Below are 17371 nucleotides of genomic sequence, written 5' to 3' on the forward strand. Positions count from 1 at the left end.
TGATCGCTAAGAAAATTAGCAACATATTTACTGCTAAATTACAACATAATTTTTTACAGTGTCGCACTCATGGGGCCCCCCGTAAGGATGCGAGAGAGACAGAGCGACGAAAACGACCTTCGGAATCAGTCTGCTGCGCAGCCACCCTCCTCGTCGGCTGTCCGGCTCGTTGCGGACAGTGCTCTCGCTCTGTCTCCCTCGCACTCGTGGTACCGTCCCATGGGAGTGCGAGAGAGACAGAGCGGCGCAGCCTGCTGGGCGTCTCGTGGACTTTGCGGCCGGTTCAAAGCTCGCTCCCCCCCCCCTTCCTCCCCGCTCCCTCCTCCGATTTTATACTGCACAAGTTGTTCGGCGACCTGGTCGTCCAGCCAGCCGATATTCCGATACACTGAGAGGGATTACCATAAGAAAGGCCGGCGCCGTGTTTACAGTGTGGAGGTAGTACTCGTCCGGCGCCTCTGCGCCCAGAAGGACCGGACCATTTGCATAGCCATAATGACAGCATGCCTTGCCGACTCTTGTTCTTGTTTTTAGGCACGAAGTAGCCTTATAGTATCCCCCAGGATTCAGCCTCGCTGGGATTTGATCGCGTGGCCCCTTATGCAAGTCGAAACCTCTCTGTACGATTTTGATGAGATTTTGCAGACTGGTAGAATTCTGAGACGTGATTTCAATTCTGGAATATTGTTGAAATCTTAGCGATAAATTTTGAGAAAATTGCCGTCAAAATCACTGTTTCCATAGCAAAGCCCGACTCGTCAACGAAAAGGGAAGAGAGAGGGGGGAGCCAAGCCAAACCCAACCAATAGCATGGCTCCTTTTCGCTTGTGTACAGGTTACCCCAAAAACGGTCGCTGCTTTGAAAAAGGACGTTCGAATAAAAAACTTTCCGCGACCGTGATAGAACAGATGTAACAATAGCACAAGAGGGTTTTTTGGACGCAGTCTTTTCATTGGCACTGCCTGATGAAAATTTTTAATGGGAATGTCTTTGCTCATGCGCGGAACATTTGTTTGATGTTTCTTTTCATTCAGTTAGCACGATGACCACATCGCTCCACCTCGCGACTTTCAGTGCTCATGTTCCTCGAACAAGACTCACCTGCGATTCGAAACCATCCCTACTGAGTTTATAAAGTTTGTCAAACCAACCGTCGTGGTGTTATTACGTTGTGAATGAGAACTATTACACATAATTGAAGAAAACATGACTAGAGAACCGCCTTTTGAAACAAGCCAAACAATTCAACGTCAGCAACAATGGCGGGGCAGTTTTAATGCGCGACTACTCGTGTTTTCGGCTTCGCTATTTTCGCAAGGGCGCAGTTGCCGAGAAAGTTAATTTACTGCCTCCTTTCCCCCACGAACATTTTAATAATGATTGACTTCAAAGATGTTCCAGTGTGGAATACATTAGCATTGGAATTTTCCGAATTTTAGGGCATTTTGATTTGATTTCTTTTTGTTGCCAAGTTTAAATTTTGACGGGTGGCACATCGACCACATTGATACCCTTGCCATTCGTACCTAAACCACCCCCTATCCCTTTTACACAACTTTTTTCCTTTCTCCACACTCCTACACAATAACTATATTGACTTCGTGACTCCTAGGATTTCTTGAAATCGTATTTTTTCTTCGTGGTGTTGTTGTTGTTTGTTGGCGCCGCTAACGCCCGGCAAAACACAAAGAGGTGCGGCGCGAGGTCCGCGACGGCGAACTCCTTGTCGGCGGCGCGCGGCGGCACTTTCTCGCACACCTCGCGGGTGTGGTAGCGGCGCCGCAGCAGCAGGACTGAGAGTCGTTTTCGTCGCTCTTTCTCTCTCGCACCTTTACGGGACGCCCCATGAGTGCGAGGGGGACAGAACGACGAACACGACTCTCAGTCTGCTGCAGGCGTGACGTGGCAGGGCGCGGCAGGGCGTGACGACGCACTCTGCCGATTCTTGTTATTTTGCTGCCCACACGGCGCGACACTCTGGGCTTATTAGGCAAGATGAAGGCGTGCACCGCCACGACACGGTCTAGAGAGGCACGGGGCTGGAAAACGGTATGCGCAGTTCGTCATATATCGGGAAAGAACGACCTATTTATTTCTCATATTTCGTTTCAAAATGGCGTCCCGACGTTACCCGAGGCGCACTCGGCTCGCGCTCGGCTCGGGAGGCTCCGGGTTCGGTTCGGCCGGTTCGGGAGCGTCAGTTGCTCGGCTCGGCTCTTGACTCGACTCGGCTCGGCTCTAGGCTCGGCTCGTCTCTGTTCGCGCTCGCGCCCGAATCCGACTAGGACCAGCGAGGCTGGAGAAGGGAGGGGGGTTCGTTACAAGATGGCGGGTCAGGGCGACATGCCCCGCGCCTCTACACTGTTATTCCTGGGTGTTCAATAACTAAGCGCCTTAAGGCGTTTGCCTCAAAAACCTAGACGCCTTGATGCGCTTAGTTACGCTGTTAAAAAAAGTCTGAAAATTCAGACCAATTTTTTCAGACCTAGTGGTCTGAATCTGAAATTCAGACTTGAGTCAGAATTTTCAGACAGTTGGTCTTAATTTTACACCTTGTGGTCTGAAAAATTAGTTTCGGACTCAAGAGTCTGAATATTTGGATGGCGCGGTATGAATTTTCGGCGTCGGGGTCTTAAAACAGTCATTTCTAGTAGAAGGTCTGAATTTTCATCCTGCGCAGTCTGAAATTGACGCTTTATTTTCTGATAAAAGGCATGACTGCGTTTCAGGTGCTATGGACCCTGAATTGCTAGAGCAGTAGTAAATAGACTTTTGCTCAGCTAAGCGAACGGCCGTCTAGTGTTGAGTTTAAAATCAGCCTGCACTCCGCTGGTAGCTGCAGGATGCGACATGTTTGCCCTGGTTCCGGCCTGGACCGAAGCCCGGGTCACCCGAGCCGAGCCGAGCCGCTCCGGCGGCGGCCAGCCGAGCCAGGCACACCGAGCCGAGCCGGGGCGTTCGGAAAATCACCGCGGACCGGCGTGCCGGCCGAAGCCTACCTGCGCGGGGCGGGGGGAGAGGAGGGGGCCCTTAATCCCTCGGCCGCTCGGGATTTCTGGACAGAATGCGTCAGTTTTAGCTTGTCTCCAGAGCAGTGCACATCGCATCCGAATACAAGTCCGCGTCGCGTGTCATCTTTCTTGTGACGCTCCGTCGTGAAGCAACGTTTTATGTGTTACATCGGCGCTCAGCACAGTGTGTACAGTGCCGTTTTGCCTTCGCCTTTCCGTGCTCCAAAATTGCTTCTGGGTGCGTGCAGTCACCACTCCGAAGCATCCGAAATCCGCGGCCAGCAGGCTGTGAAAGTGGCGTAGCCTTATACTGATATTGCGTCTTCCAAACTAAAGGGACGGGTGATGAGCGAGTGGGTGGCGTTTTGGAAATTTGTCACTCCTCTTTCATCCTCGTCCCCAAAGTATTTTCATCGTGCCGAAAAAGTTTCCACAAAGTGTGCATCTGGATCCAACATGCTGCTTTCCAGTGTTTACAGCTGCATCTTCTGGAGTCTTACATTCGAGGACTAGTTTTTTTTGGGAAGCTCTCTCAGCAAAATATCATATCTAGTTAAAGTTTTGCGCAACTTTGGGTGCTACATTTAACAAAAAGAGCTGTTTTACAACTGCTCTATTTAGTGCATGCATTCCATGTTTCTCAGCAATTTAAAACATGCATCTCCAAAACATAATATACATCCTGACAAAAGTGGTAATTTTATTACCTGGGCGGCTTAGAATTCAAACCCGCGAGGTGAAAAATTCAGACTGCCATTAGTCCGAAAATTCAGACTACCTGGTAGTCGTAAAATTCAAAGTACTTGCTAGTCTGAAAATTCAGACGACAGGTGGTCCAAAAATTCAGAGTGTCCGGGGGTCTGAAAATTCAGACCACTGGGTTTCAAAATTGACTTCATCCTAAAAAGTCTGAAAATTTCGACTTTTTTTTTAACAGTGATCAACGCCTAAGGCGTTTAGTTACTCAACGCCTAAGGCGTTTAGTTACTCAACGCCTAAGGCGTTGAGTTACAAGACACCTTTGCTTGGCCTGTACCCACCACAACAGCAGTGGGAGTACTAATGCAATACAAGCTACCTCTTTCCATTGCCTCAAGGCGTCTAACTACTATACGCCTTCCAAGGCGTTTAACTGCTAGACACCTTGGAGGTGTGCAGAGGCTGAACAGCTTGACTGTCTTTGAATACAGCCATGCCATCCCTTGTTTGAACCAAGGTGTTTAGCAGCTACGCACCTTTGAAGGTGTCTTACCATTAAACGCCTTGCAAGGCGCGCAGCAGTTAACACCTTGACACAATGGGCCAGGGCAGCCTGCACTGCTAATGTATGCATGGAGATTTGTCCATATTTTTCCATTTGTTTTAATAAGCTACACATACCTGTCAAAAATTAGTTTATGATGCTGAGTTGTCAATATCCACACTGTTAAAAAAATCAGTTGTAATTTTCATAACATTGGTTGGCATTTTTTTTCACAAACAATTGTTATGAAAATTAAAATCACAAATGATTGTAAATTGTTTTACAATCACGTTATGAAAATTCATATCATGTTATGAAAATTCATATTCGCGTATGCGAGGTCATTTTAGGGCAGTTAAGCAAAAGGACGACCAAAAGTTCATGTATATGAACACCTATGCGGCCTTATGCCATATAGTGAACCGATTCTGCTTTTGATCAGTGGGTTTCGAACCCGGGATCTTTGACTTGTGGTGCGCGCTCTTTACCGCTGTGCTACCACGTCCCACGGGAGGCGGAGGGTCAGCTGCCTGATGACTCTACCAGCGCCCCTTGGCCACGCCTCTTGAGCTAGTTATGACATTTACAATCGGATTCGGAAAATTACTATTGTGTGCTCAAAATCAACACTTAAGATTCGCAATTTTCAGAACATGGTTTAAAAATTACCAACAATTGTCAATTTTACGAAATTGTTTTGAATTTTCGCATCAAGTTGAGGTGATGTCAGCAGGTATACAGTCCCACCAGGTATAATCCCACCAGGTATAATTCCCAATAGATATACACTATTTTATTTTATTTATCTACACGCGGATTCCCAGCAAGTATAAATCCCACCAGATATACACGTATTAATATTAGATTTTTTTGTGTCTCAGCAAGTATAATTCCCACCAGGTAAACATACCAATAGGTATAATTCTCACCAGGAATACATTAGAAGAAAAACAACTAAATGCTTGATTACAAATGGGCATGATGACAGCTTCGACTCGAGCGCATTCCCTGCAGGAATTGCACTCCCAGTGAAACTGCCTTCGCAAGCGGGTACGCAACTCGCGTTTCAATCGTCCTTCAAGTTGCGCTACTGTATACAGGGGCAACACTAGGTTCGTCCAATGTTTGTCTGTTTGCAGACGTCTTCTAAAGGAAAACGAATAAAGGTCCAATAGACGTTGCAAATTCGGCCATTAGATGAGAAGAAAATCTACCTGGGGCTTCTCGACTTTAGAAACAGAGAGGCGCTGTTCAACTAGCGTGCCGTGCAAATTAATTCCAAAGAAGGTAAATAAAATGGGTGTATATCTGCTGGGATTTATACTTGTTGGGAATCCGTGTAAATAACATTAAAATTAAATAGTGTATATCTGGTGGGAATTATACCTGGAGGGAATTATACCTGTTGGGATTATACCTGTTGGGATTATACCTGGTGGGACTGTGTACCTGCTGGGGTAACCCCATCAAGTTCTGAAAATTGCAATGTTTGTAAATTTCATATCCGTGTTCGGAAAATTGTCATCAAAATTGCTTTGAAAATTCATAATTTTTTTAACAGTGCAATTAAGGATGGAGACGGCTGTTGTCAATACGTGTGACCAAACCGCAGAATGTTTTTGTCAACGAATAGCAGTCATCACTTACTATTGTCCTAAAATTAACTTGAGTCTTATTGTTGGTTGCAAAGTAAATTAACACAAAGGCGGCAATATAAATTTGGCCTTGAAGGAAAGAAGCACAAATATAAGTCCTTTTCTCCATTGTGAAGAATCCACAATGGACCAGGCGCTGGTGAGGTTGGGCTGCCCCAGTAGATGGAGACATTTTCAGAGTTTAGAGGCGTGTCAACATATGTGACGCACTGTCACATCCCCTTCGTTCGATTCGATTCATGATTTCACTGCCACGAAGGGCTCAAATTCGTGTGCAACAGTCTAAAAACGGAATAAACCGAGCCAAGAAGCACACACGAACTCGCACGTAAACATTTGCGACGCAACAAAACAAAATGCTGCCAACCTATGAAATGAAAAGACAAGAACGAAAAAAAAAACAGACGCATAAGCATAAGTGCACTGTTTTTGGAGTGATGTCCCCCCTTAAGGACTCTAGGCACGCCACGCCACGGCGGCAGGACACGGCAGGGCACGTCACGCCAGGGCAGCACTGAAAATCTACACACTAAATGTTTTTGTACAAATTTTTGTACGCGAGACATCAGTTTCTTGTGCACACGAACTTTCCGTACAAAATTTTGTACAAAAATGGCGAAAAATGTGCAATTTTTCGAACAACAAATTGTACGAAAATTTCGTGTGCACAAAAACTGTCATGTCTCGTACAAAATTGTGCATAACATTTAGTGTTTATCGGCGTGACTTCATGCCGTTTTAGGGGTGTGAATAAAGTATCACGAAAAAAAAAACAGCATCACTGAAAACGTCGAGGGGTGACCCACTGTAAGTGTACAATGAATGTGGGAATAGTGTTGGAATGTGCTAGATTTCAGCTGTATTTGTCACACGTGCTGCCTACTTCTACAGGCGGTTTTTCGCCCAGATTGTGGGAATGTGTTCAAATTTTGTTCCATGAATGTCGGAAAACGCGTCGGCGTGACTTCACGTCGTTTCACACACTTAATGTTTTTGTACAAATTTTGTACGAGACATCACACTTTTTTGTGCACACGAACTTTTCGTACAAATATGTACAATTTTGTACAAAAATGGCGAAAAATGTGCAGTTTTTCGTACGAAAATTGTACGAAAGTTTCGTGTGCACAAAAAACTGTGATGTCTCGTACAAAATTGTACGTAACATTTAGTGTGCAGGGGTGGTGTCACGCCAAAAACCCGGCATGGCTGAAAGATCATGCCAAAAACTGGCGCCTGACGCAGAACTCACGCCAATTTCCTCTGTCATGCCATTTTTTTGGTATGACTTTCCCCATAGAACGCACTGAAAGCAACAGTCCCTAAGGGAGGGTGGGGCACCTAGTGACACTTTTTGGATCTTGGCACCCACTCCGATACTGTGCGAGAAATGAATCTGCTTTCACCTCAGAAGGTTGCTTTGATCCTTCCTTGATCGCAAAAACATGTTGTGGCGTTTCGACAACACCTATTTCTATTATTTACATAGCTTCCCGCAGACCTCTGCACTTGTCACTTGGTGCCCCAGCCCGGGGCACCTAGTGACAGGTCATGTAACTCACATACCAGCATAGAGCGACGCTCCAGCTAATTGGAAATTATCTGTTTTGGACTCTTTAAGCTTTTTAAATTTTGAACCATTCTGAACGGCAACATTTTTCCTCAAGAAACTGCATTTTACTACATTGCCAATCAAATTCAATGTTCTACGAAATTGTCGTACAAATTAGTCTCATTTATGTTTCGTTGTGTGACAATCGGTGACAATTTACTTCGCGGTTGCCAAATCGATGTTTTGAAACGTTTAAATCGTTGAAATACGGTAAATAGAGTGTGTCTGTCACTACCTGCCCCGGGGGCTCATTTCCGTTCATAAAGTGATATTAAAGAAATGAAATCATATGTTTGAGCTGGTTCAGCGAAAACAAGTTACTAGAGGTCCTTATTATTGATTAAAAGTGCCATAACGATCGGCAGTGCCGTGTACTGGAAGAATGGCGAGAAAACATTTTATAAAAATGTCGTAAAATCTGTGATTTTGGGTAATTATTTTTTTGCTTTTATTCTAGGGGCTAAAATATTTTGTTCAAAGTCTCACGTTCACTTGAACATGATTCCACAGCACAAGACCTTTAGATAAGCCAAGCCACCTCAAGGTGTCTGAAAGTGCCATAGGGTGGCCAGGGCACCCCTGTGTCACTAGGTGCCCCTGTCACTAGGTGCCCCACCCTCCCTTATGGTACATCCACGCCAGCTGATGGCGTGACTCGCTCATCATGCCATTTCTCGGCGTGACTTTTCTGTCACACCGAATTTTGGTGTTACTTTTTGTCATACTATAATTTGGCCATTGGTCGAACCATTCGTATTTCGGTGATAACAGGAAAGTCATGCCAAAAATCGGCGTGACTCAAAAATTGACACCAATATTTAGTGCGAATTTCCTGTCATGCCGGTTTTTGGCATGGCTTTTCTAGCGCATTATCATTCACGCCGACGGCGTGACTCACATATCATGCCTTTTTTTCGGCGCGAGTTTCGTGTCTCGCCAATTTTTGGCCTTGTGTCCGACCATTGCGCTATCAGTGGGGGCACGGCAGGCCACGGCACGGCACAGCATGGCGCGGCACGGTGGCCAAGCAACTCGAGACACCGTAAGGCCGTACTGTCGGCCAGGAAACCGCACGGCAAAAAATATATAATAATATTAAAAAAAAAAAAAAAACGAATTGCCGATCTGACGACCCAGGTGGAAAGCGCTGCCGCTCGGAGGACGCATGTTGTGTCAAGTGTACTGCACATGCGTCACTGGCCTGACTCGGCCCGACACGCCGGGAGGGGCAGATCCACCCACACTGTGAACCAAGTGCGAAGAACTCCACACACTGCAAAAAATTCTGTACTTTCGTACGGGAATGGTACAGAAAAATATAGTACGAAGGTACGGAGAAAAGTACGGAACGTTCCGTACTTTCCGTACCATGTATGGGTACGGAAAAAATGTACGGGACGTTCCGTAGTTGGCAAGTACGGACGTTCAAGGCAAATTATTGACCAGACATGTCCCGTACTTTTTTCTCACAGTGCACTTGAAATGCGGAGGCGTGACCTCCGTGAAGCTGGCAGAACCCAATATTGCACAATTGATCGGACATGTCTCAAAAAATTGAGCACGAATTGAGCAATCTATTGCACTATACCGTTTTATTTATGCATGCTCGGAACAGTACTTACAGCGTCTTGCTTATGGGTTCTGCTGGGTTCACGCCAGCAGCGCCCAATCAAGCTACAGCAACGAGACAGGTGCCAAAAAATTGAGCACGAATTGAGCAACCGATTTGCACTTTACCGTTTTAATTGTGCGTTGAAACGAAGGTCATAATCCACCACAATCGTTTTCCCAGGTAACACTTACCAGCAGCGCCCAATCGTGCTACAGCAACGAGACAGGTGCCAAAAAATTGAGCACGAATTGAGCAACCGATTGCACTATACCGTTTTAATTGTGCGTTGAAACTTAGGTCATAATCCACCACAATTGTTTTCCTAGGTAACACTTATCAGCAGCGCCCAATCGACCTTCGTTTCAACGCACAATTAAAACGGTATAGTGCATTTGGTTGCTCAATTCGTGCTCAATTTTTTGGCACCTGTCTCGTTGCTGTAGCACGATTGGGCGCTGCTGGTAAGTGTTACCTGGGAAAACGATTGTGGTGGATTATGACCTTCGTTTCAACGCACAATTAAAACGGTATAGTGCAATCGGTTGCTCAATTCGTGCTCAATTTTTTGGCACATGTCTCGTTGCTGTAGCACGATTGGGCGCTGCTGGTAAGTGTTACCTGGGAAAACGATTGTGGTGGATTATGACCTTCGTTTCAACGCACAATTAAAACGGTAAAGTGCAATCGGTTGCTCAATTCGTGCTCAATTTTTTGGCACCTGTCTCGTTGCTGTAGCTCGATTGGGCGCTGCTGGCGTGAACCCAGCAGAACCCATAAGCAAGACGCTGTAAGTACTGTTCCGAGCATGCACAAATAAAACGGTATAGTGCAATCGATTGCTCAATTCGTGCTCAATTTTTTGAGACATGTCCGATCAATTGTGCAATATTGGGTTCTGCCAGCTTCACGGAGGTGGAGGAGTGGAATGTTCAGTCTTGCGGGATTGAAGAATTTTAGATCAATCAACTATTTATGTCAATAATTTTTGTCAGGCTATGATTTCTGAAACATATTTTAAATTTTCAAACAAATGTTATGACAACAATTCAAACATTTCACGTTACTCGCCTTTGGAAGAGAAAGGTTCAAAGTTAATTCGGAAAAGTAAGAACAAATTTGAAAATTTTCAAATTAGGGTCTAGAAATTCAGTACCCACTGAGTTTTCAATCTTCTGGTTCCATGATCTCTCAAACGAGTGCAGTTATCGACGAACGTATTGGAGGTAAGATACTTCGCCTTTGCACGCACATGTTCTAAATATTTTGCGCACTTGCTGGGGAACTTCTCCCGACCCGGAGCATCGGTTGTGGCAATGGTTGTTTGGATTGAAAAGGCGACCAATTTTCCTATTGTCCAAATGAAAATTAAAAGTGTTCCGCACAAATTTGAAAAAAAAGGGCAATGCACTTGCACATAAGCATTTGTCACACAAATTTGAATAAAAGGAACGAAATAAGAACGATTTCAACGAGGGTTATGTATTTTCTTCTGCCTTTAAGGTTACTGTAAAGTAAAAAAATGTGAAATATCATTTTTCAAAATAATTGTGGCATCATGTTTGTATTTAGGTTTCAGGTTGCTTACTATAAGATGAACTTAAACCCAAAGTTGAGGCACTCAACTCCCATTATTTTCTGAGTTATTGAAGTTTACGTAACAAGGTAGGTTTACGCCAGACCGCGTCTTGTCGTAACAGGCTTCGCGATGTCTCGCGGCCTGTTCCTTCAATCCGCGCCTGGCGTACCTACCTTGGCCTGCGGCGCTAGCCTGCCTTCGGCAGGCATTGGCTTGTCCACTGTCGGTTACTTCTTACTTGTTGCATTCTGGGGGGCTCCGCCCCCCAGACCCCCCTTCATTCCAGACCCCCCTTCATTCTAGATAGAGTTGCTTCATCTACAGAAAACACGACCTTGACCCTTGTAATTTTTTAAATTGTCGAGGTTGGGGGCGGAGCCCCCCAGACCCCCCTTCTTCAAGACAGAGGTGATCTGCCTGCAGAAAACTCGATTTTTCGCCGTTTTTAGGTGTTTTTCGGCTATAAAAACTGAACCAGTTGAGCTAGGATAGTGAAATTTCGCGTGTGCCGAGCCAAGAACATACCTAATAAGCCTGCAAAATCTCAGCCAGATCGGCCGAGCCGTTCAGGAAAAGTAGTGTACACACACAGACAGACACACAGACAGACAGACAGACAAAACTTTTCAACCGCACTGGAGTAACAGGCTTCGACGTCGCAAGGAATGCATTTGAGTCGAAAAAGAACTATGAAGAAAGAATTATTTTCCCGGATTTTCAGAACGTGAAAAGGCACGCTACGGACGGGCTTACCCTGCCCCCTCGAGGTGTGCTGTTGTCAGTACGCATGCCACCAAGCACGCTGACGCAATTTCCTTAAACGTTCCAAGAGGCGGAGGGCCGTCCATTCGGGTCCAAACCAAACTGACAGCCCGTAATCAGAACGTACGGAATTGAATGTGCCTGTCGCCTCCTGTCGCGAGTCTCTTTGCACCTGACGTTTTCCAGCGACATCCGTAACGCCTTCAGCGCAGATGTTCGGATAAGAGAAAACTTCGAACGCAAACTTTGCTGCCCTTGCCGGCCTTGCCCGCAGTCGTCCCTCCACCCCGGTGCCGCCATGTCCTTCCGCCGCGCCACGCTGTGCCTCTGGGCGCTCACCATCAAGGGCGCGGCCTGCTTGGGCTACATCCCAGTGAAGCTGCGCGGCGGCCGAGTGCAAGCCTTGTCCCTGCCAGTGGTGCTCACCACGTCCACTTGCTGCTTTCTTCTGTCCACCACACTCGCGGCAGTGCTTTGGGAAAGTAAAATGCCGGTAGCCTTCGTCGTGATCCTACAGGCCATCGAGAACTTGGCATACGTGTGTTGGCCGGGTGACGTCGCCATGCTGCTGCGCTGCCTGTGGGCGTACATGAGGGCGCACCCACCGAGCGCTGCACGGTGGCGCACCTTCTTCCTGGCCACGGTCATCATGGTCCTTCTTCCCCTCGGTCACAATGTCCTCTACACGATCGTCTTCTTTCAAACCTCTGCCAAAAGGTCCAGCTGCAGTGATGTGGCACTACGGGTCTTAGGAGCTCTGCGCTTCGTCGTTGATACCTGCACGAGCGTGCGTCTCTGGTGTCCGCTGCTCATCATTGGTTGCGCGGCGGCCGACCTGCGCGCCGAGTGCAGCAGACTGGTGCGTGCGGCGCGGGAGGACGGCCGCCTGGTCAACGCATTCGAGTGGCGAGCGCTGCGCCAGCGGCAGTTCCTCCTCCACGACATGCTTCGCCAGTGCAGCCTCGCCAACGGCGGCGCGGCGTTGCAGACGCTAGTTTACATGCTCCTGATCCTCACACCCTTCGAGAGCACCTTGAAAAGTATCTACAATGACGATTATCTAACGACACTGGCCGGCCACAGCATGTTCATGTTTGCCATAGTGATCTTCATTTCTTTATGTCAGTGGACAGCAAATGAGGTAACTCAGACCATATCATTTTTCCAGGTTCGCGTGCACGCTGTAGGGATGTGCGAATAGTTCGGTATCGAATCGAATCGAATCACCCCTGATTCGATTCAATTCGGGGACGGATCTCTTTGCTTCGACCCCGAATATTCGAAATTTACGAATCGACAGTGGTTCGTCTTCGAATCGGTTGCACGGGAACGGTTGAATTTCGCGTGCATAGCGTTGTTTTTACGTCAAAGCAAGATCAGATACTTTATTTTTCTTCTTTTTGTATTCCTGCTCTATGCCCCTCCTTTAATACAGAAAATGTGTTTTGAAACGCACTAGTATTTTTTGAAGTTTCAGTGCGAATGCGATTCGATTCTGAATCTCTTTAAAAGTTCGATTCGATTCGACAACTTTATCCAGATTCGATTCGAGTTCGATTCGACAACTTTTTCCAGATTCGATTCGAGTTCGATTCGAAACTTTATTTTGAGATTCGATTCGATTCGAAATGAAAATCCTTGATTCGCACATCCCTAGCACGCTGTTATATGGGGATTTTTAAAACGTTTATAATGCGCGAAAGTGCAATGAGCAGTTGCCAAAAGAGTGCATCTTTCGTGGCTTTTGGCTATAAAATAGTTATTTTTCAAAATATTGAGTTGCGATTTGGTACATTTTTTTCCTGCGGTTTAATGACTTCGAAAAGTGCCCCACAGTTTAGCAACTGCTCCCATCTCGCAAAAATCCAAGAGAAACGGTATAAATGCGCGCAAGTGCTCAAAATTACGTCACAACAGCCCATCTCATATCTTACCAACCCATGATATAGGTAGTTGTGTTAGGGGGCAAGATTCAGATTGCAATCGATATGGTGCACTGCTAACCCTCCACGAGGCTACAAAACAAAATAACCAACTACTTCTCATAAGCATATTGTAAAGAACGAGTCTTCTCCTGTTAATATCAAATTATGGATGTTACACGGCATTTTGAATTGCGTTCTTTCTTAAGTGCCTCTCGTCTTTTTGCAGTCCAAAGCTTTGGTTGAAGAACTGACGAGCCTCCAAATTGACCACCGACAAGTGTTTGACGAGACTGCTCAGAAAGAAGTAAGAAAGCTTTCTCTTAACCTTGCTAGAATTTGAAGAAGCCGGTTCAGTTTGGTGTGAACCAAAGAAAGTCAACGAGTGGATCTCGTTGGATCGTGCTCGCAAACGTCGGCACGGGTCGGTCCCGAACCATGCCCTGGCGGGCGTGGGCCGGGCAGAAGCCTGCATTTTTGTCGGTCTCTAGTATACCTTTCAGGTTCTTGCAAAAGAATCTCCACGATTGTTGCGGTTGCAGCTCTAAAATCGCGGAAAAAATAAAAGCGCTGCCGGGACTCAAAGCTGGTCAACGGTTTTGACCGAAACAGGAGCCCCGGATAGGTTCGGGACTGACCCGAACCAACGTTTGCGAGCACCCAGAGAGATCCACCCGTTGACGATCTTTGGTGTGGACGTTCCTCAGTTCCAGTGGCAGCTTACGCACATAGACCTTTACCAGGACAACCGGTTCAGCCTTCTCGGAATTGGCTACTGCGATATTGAGTCTGGCACAAATGTAAGGCTGATCAAAGTGTTACACTGGTAAAACAAAGGCAAAAAAATTAAGGGAAAGTGGGGTAATTCCGGACACGGGGTAATTCCGGACACTTCGATTTTCACTGGGTTTGAGTGAAGATAACTCAAAAGCCCGCCTAACAGAGGAAGATAATCAGTTTAAAAGGAGAATTCCAAATCGCCAAAGTAGGAGGTCAAACCGTTTGCCTGTGGTCGCTTCACGAAATTTGAGTACCATCAAAAATAGGCAAAAGCTGCATCTTTCCCTCGTATTTCCATGTACTTATCGTACCTTACCGTCAAGTTCAGCCCCATGACTAAAATTTTATCATATTATATGGTCATTGGACTTTACTTTGGCGTTTCGGGAGTGCTTGTATGGCTCGCCGTTTTCTTACAGTTGAACATCAAAGGTTTTCACTACCTGTGGGGTAAATCCGGACAATAAGGGTTATTTTCTTCAATTTCCCGCATCATGTTAAGGTAGTGGGTTCAAAATTGTGGACATGCATCCCCACCGTTAAGAAGGATAAAGAAAGAACGAAAAATAGCATAGCAGCTATGTTTAAGAGCTTAACTCAAGATAATGTTGTCAATTTAGGGGTTTTGATAGAAATTATTCCTTATAATATGCTTTGAGTAATAATCAAACACTTCAGTTCGCAGCAAATGTCCTTGAACTCCTTCTAAAAGCATGCCTCACATCAAAACAAGCGAAAGTAAGCTCGAGTAGTGTCAAATTTTAAGGTCGTCCGGCATTGCCCTATAGGTCGTCCGGAATTACCCCAGCCTGGGGCAATTCCGGACACGTGCAGGGCTTTTGTTAGGCGCCTATATCTCCCTAACCGTTGCTGAGATTTGGCTTTCATGTATACCATTTTGAAGGTAAAGGTCCATACTTTACTCTCCTGTCATAACATTAAACCCAAGAAGCATATTCAAGCTCAAAGACCAAAAAGAAAAAAAGCGTCCGGAATTACCCCACTCTCCCTTACGCTCTTTAGGGCAATGGATCGGAGACTTGAGTTAATGTGCGCCTTGCAAATGGTCACAGTATTTGTTTTGAGAGGGTCTCAGAGCAAGAGTTCGTGATGAGACAATGAATTTGATATCAAGCGTCACGAAAGTAGGGTGATCCCACTTCTCCGCCTGAGTCAAGCCTCTAATTTGAGTTCAAGTCTGATTCACGATTTCCTTTCTTAATCAACATTTAAAGCCCCGCTTGACCTTGCCCTGAGCTGTAGCGTAGCTTCCAGCAGAGGTTTTTAGTTTTTTTTAATCACTCGTACCGTGTTTGGGAACATATAACCGGCTAACCGCTGGATCTTGATTCCTCTCACTTTTTTTAAAAAATTGCGGATTACGTAATCATACGTGAGGGGGGAGGAGGTCTAACCGTTGATTACGTTTAATTACAAGGGGGAGGTCAAAATCCAAAAATCGTGATTACGTAATATGTGGACGACCCCTAATTACTCTTTTACGCCTTTTAAAGGGCATAAATCGTTAAATGCCCTTGGGAAGGGCGTAAATGGTATCGGAATTTTAAGCAAAATTTTGATGCCTCTCCAAAAGGCATTAACGATTTACGCCGCTCCAGGGGCGTAAATCGTTTACGCCCTTAAAGGGCATAATTTTAATGCCTTTGTTTCACCAGTGTATCTGTGATCATAAAGCATTGTACAGTGTGTAGCAATACTATAAAGTACTCTTAGAAGAAATCAATTACTGAAGAACGACAAAGCGAAAGAATCCATCCTATCAACGTCTAAATGTGGGTCAATTCCAACCATTCCAGTATAGCGTGTTTAGTGACAATTTTATGTCTTCTGCTTTGATATCTTTTTCCACCTTAGGAAGAATTTTATTAATTCGTGGCGCTTGCTTCTAAACCCAGCCGAAATGAGCAGAACGAATGTTTATTTTACTACTAAAATAGCGTTCTATCTACTGAAACCTCTATTTTTCGAATTAGTATAGCAGTAAATTAAGCATTCAATGCCAGACCACATTGGCAAAACTTTAACATAGTACCCTCCGTTTTCAAGCGTAATCAGTTTAAGCTCGAAATCAAGCGTAAAACGGAAAACTGCGAAGATTCCCCTTATCTTAAAGCACGGGGGAATTTCAAGTCTCTGCTACATTTCAAAGCATAACGTGTTCAAGCGTATATTTATGCTGGACTCAAGCAAAGCCACACGCCCAAGTTTTAACAGTGCATCAAAAGCTCTGGTCAGAGATGTCTGCACTACAAACCTAACTGTCTACTTAGTACACACTTACAAATACATGCTTGCAAGTACACACTTAGAAACGCATGCTTGGCCAAGTACACACTTACAAATGCATGCTTGCAAGTACACACTTACAAACGCATGCTTGACACATGGAGTTATACGGCGTCAAGCATGCGTTTGTAAGTGTGTACTTGCAAGCATGCGTTTGTAAGTGTGTACTTAGTAGACAGTTAGGTTTGTAGTGTGGGGTGTGGTTACCGCAATAAGACATGTTCTACAGATTCTTTGGGATGTATGTACCACATGTTCTTAGTGCTTTAAAATGGTTGCAAACCACGCGAAGCACTCGTGTTAGAAGCATGTCAGAAACGTGTCTGAGATCCTGATAAAAATCCTCGCACTTCTGAAAGCTAAATTATGAATACTTAATCTGATATTGATAGCCTGAGTTCTACAGAATGTCGGAATGTATTTTCAGCTTTTCAGAGGTGCGCGACTTTAGATCAGGTTTTAGGCAGGTTTCTGACATTCTGACAGGATTTCCACGCAAGAGAGTCTAGGCCAAGATATCTACTTAATTGTATTCTACTGTTCCAGGCGCTCCATGCAGTTTGTATGTACTTTTTCACCTGCAAGCTGCATGAATTCTATTGAAGAAAAGGCATCTATCATAACCATTAATTTATATCTATGATGGCACAGTCACTTGCACTGTAAATCGACATTGAAAAAAGTTGCAAGTCTTTAGACGAACGCGACAATTTTGCAAAAATCTCACAGCTCGTCTTTGACGCGGGAGTGGAAAACAACACTCTAAAAGATAAAAAAAAACTGTGTTTCGAAATTTCTAATAAGGTTCTGAAAATAATGAACCCTTTGTGCTTATTTTCACATTCTGGGAAAGTTTTGATTCTTCTATATCAAGCTAGGATTTTTTTCAG

The sequence above is a fragment of the Thrips palmi genome, unplaced genomic scaffold (assembly GCF_012932325.1).
Source record: "Thrips palmi isolate BJ-2018 unplaced genomic scaffold, TpBJ-2018v1 HiC_scaffold_5, whole genome shotgun sequence".
In the NCBI taxonomy this organism is placed as follows: Eukaryota; Metazoa; Arthropoda; class Insecta; order Thysanoptera; family Thripidae; genus Thrips; species Thrips palmi.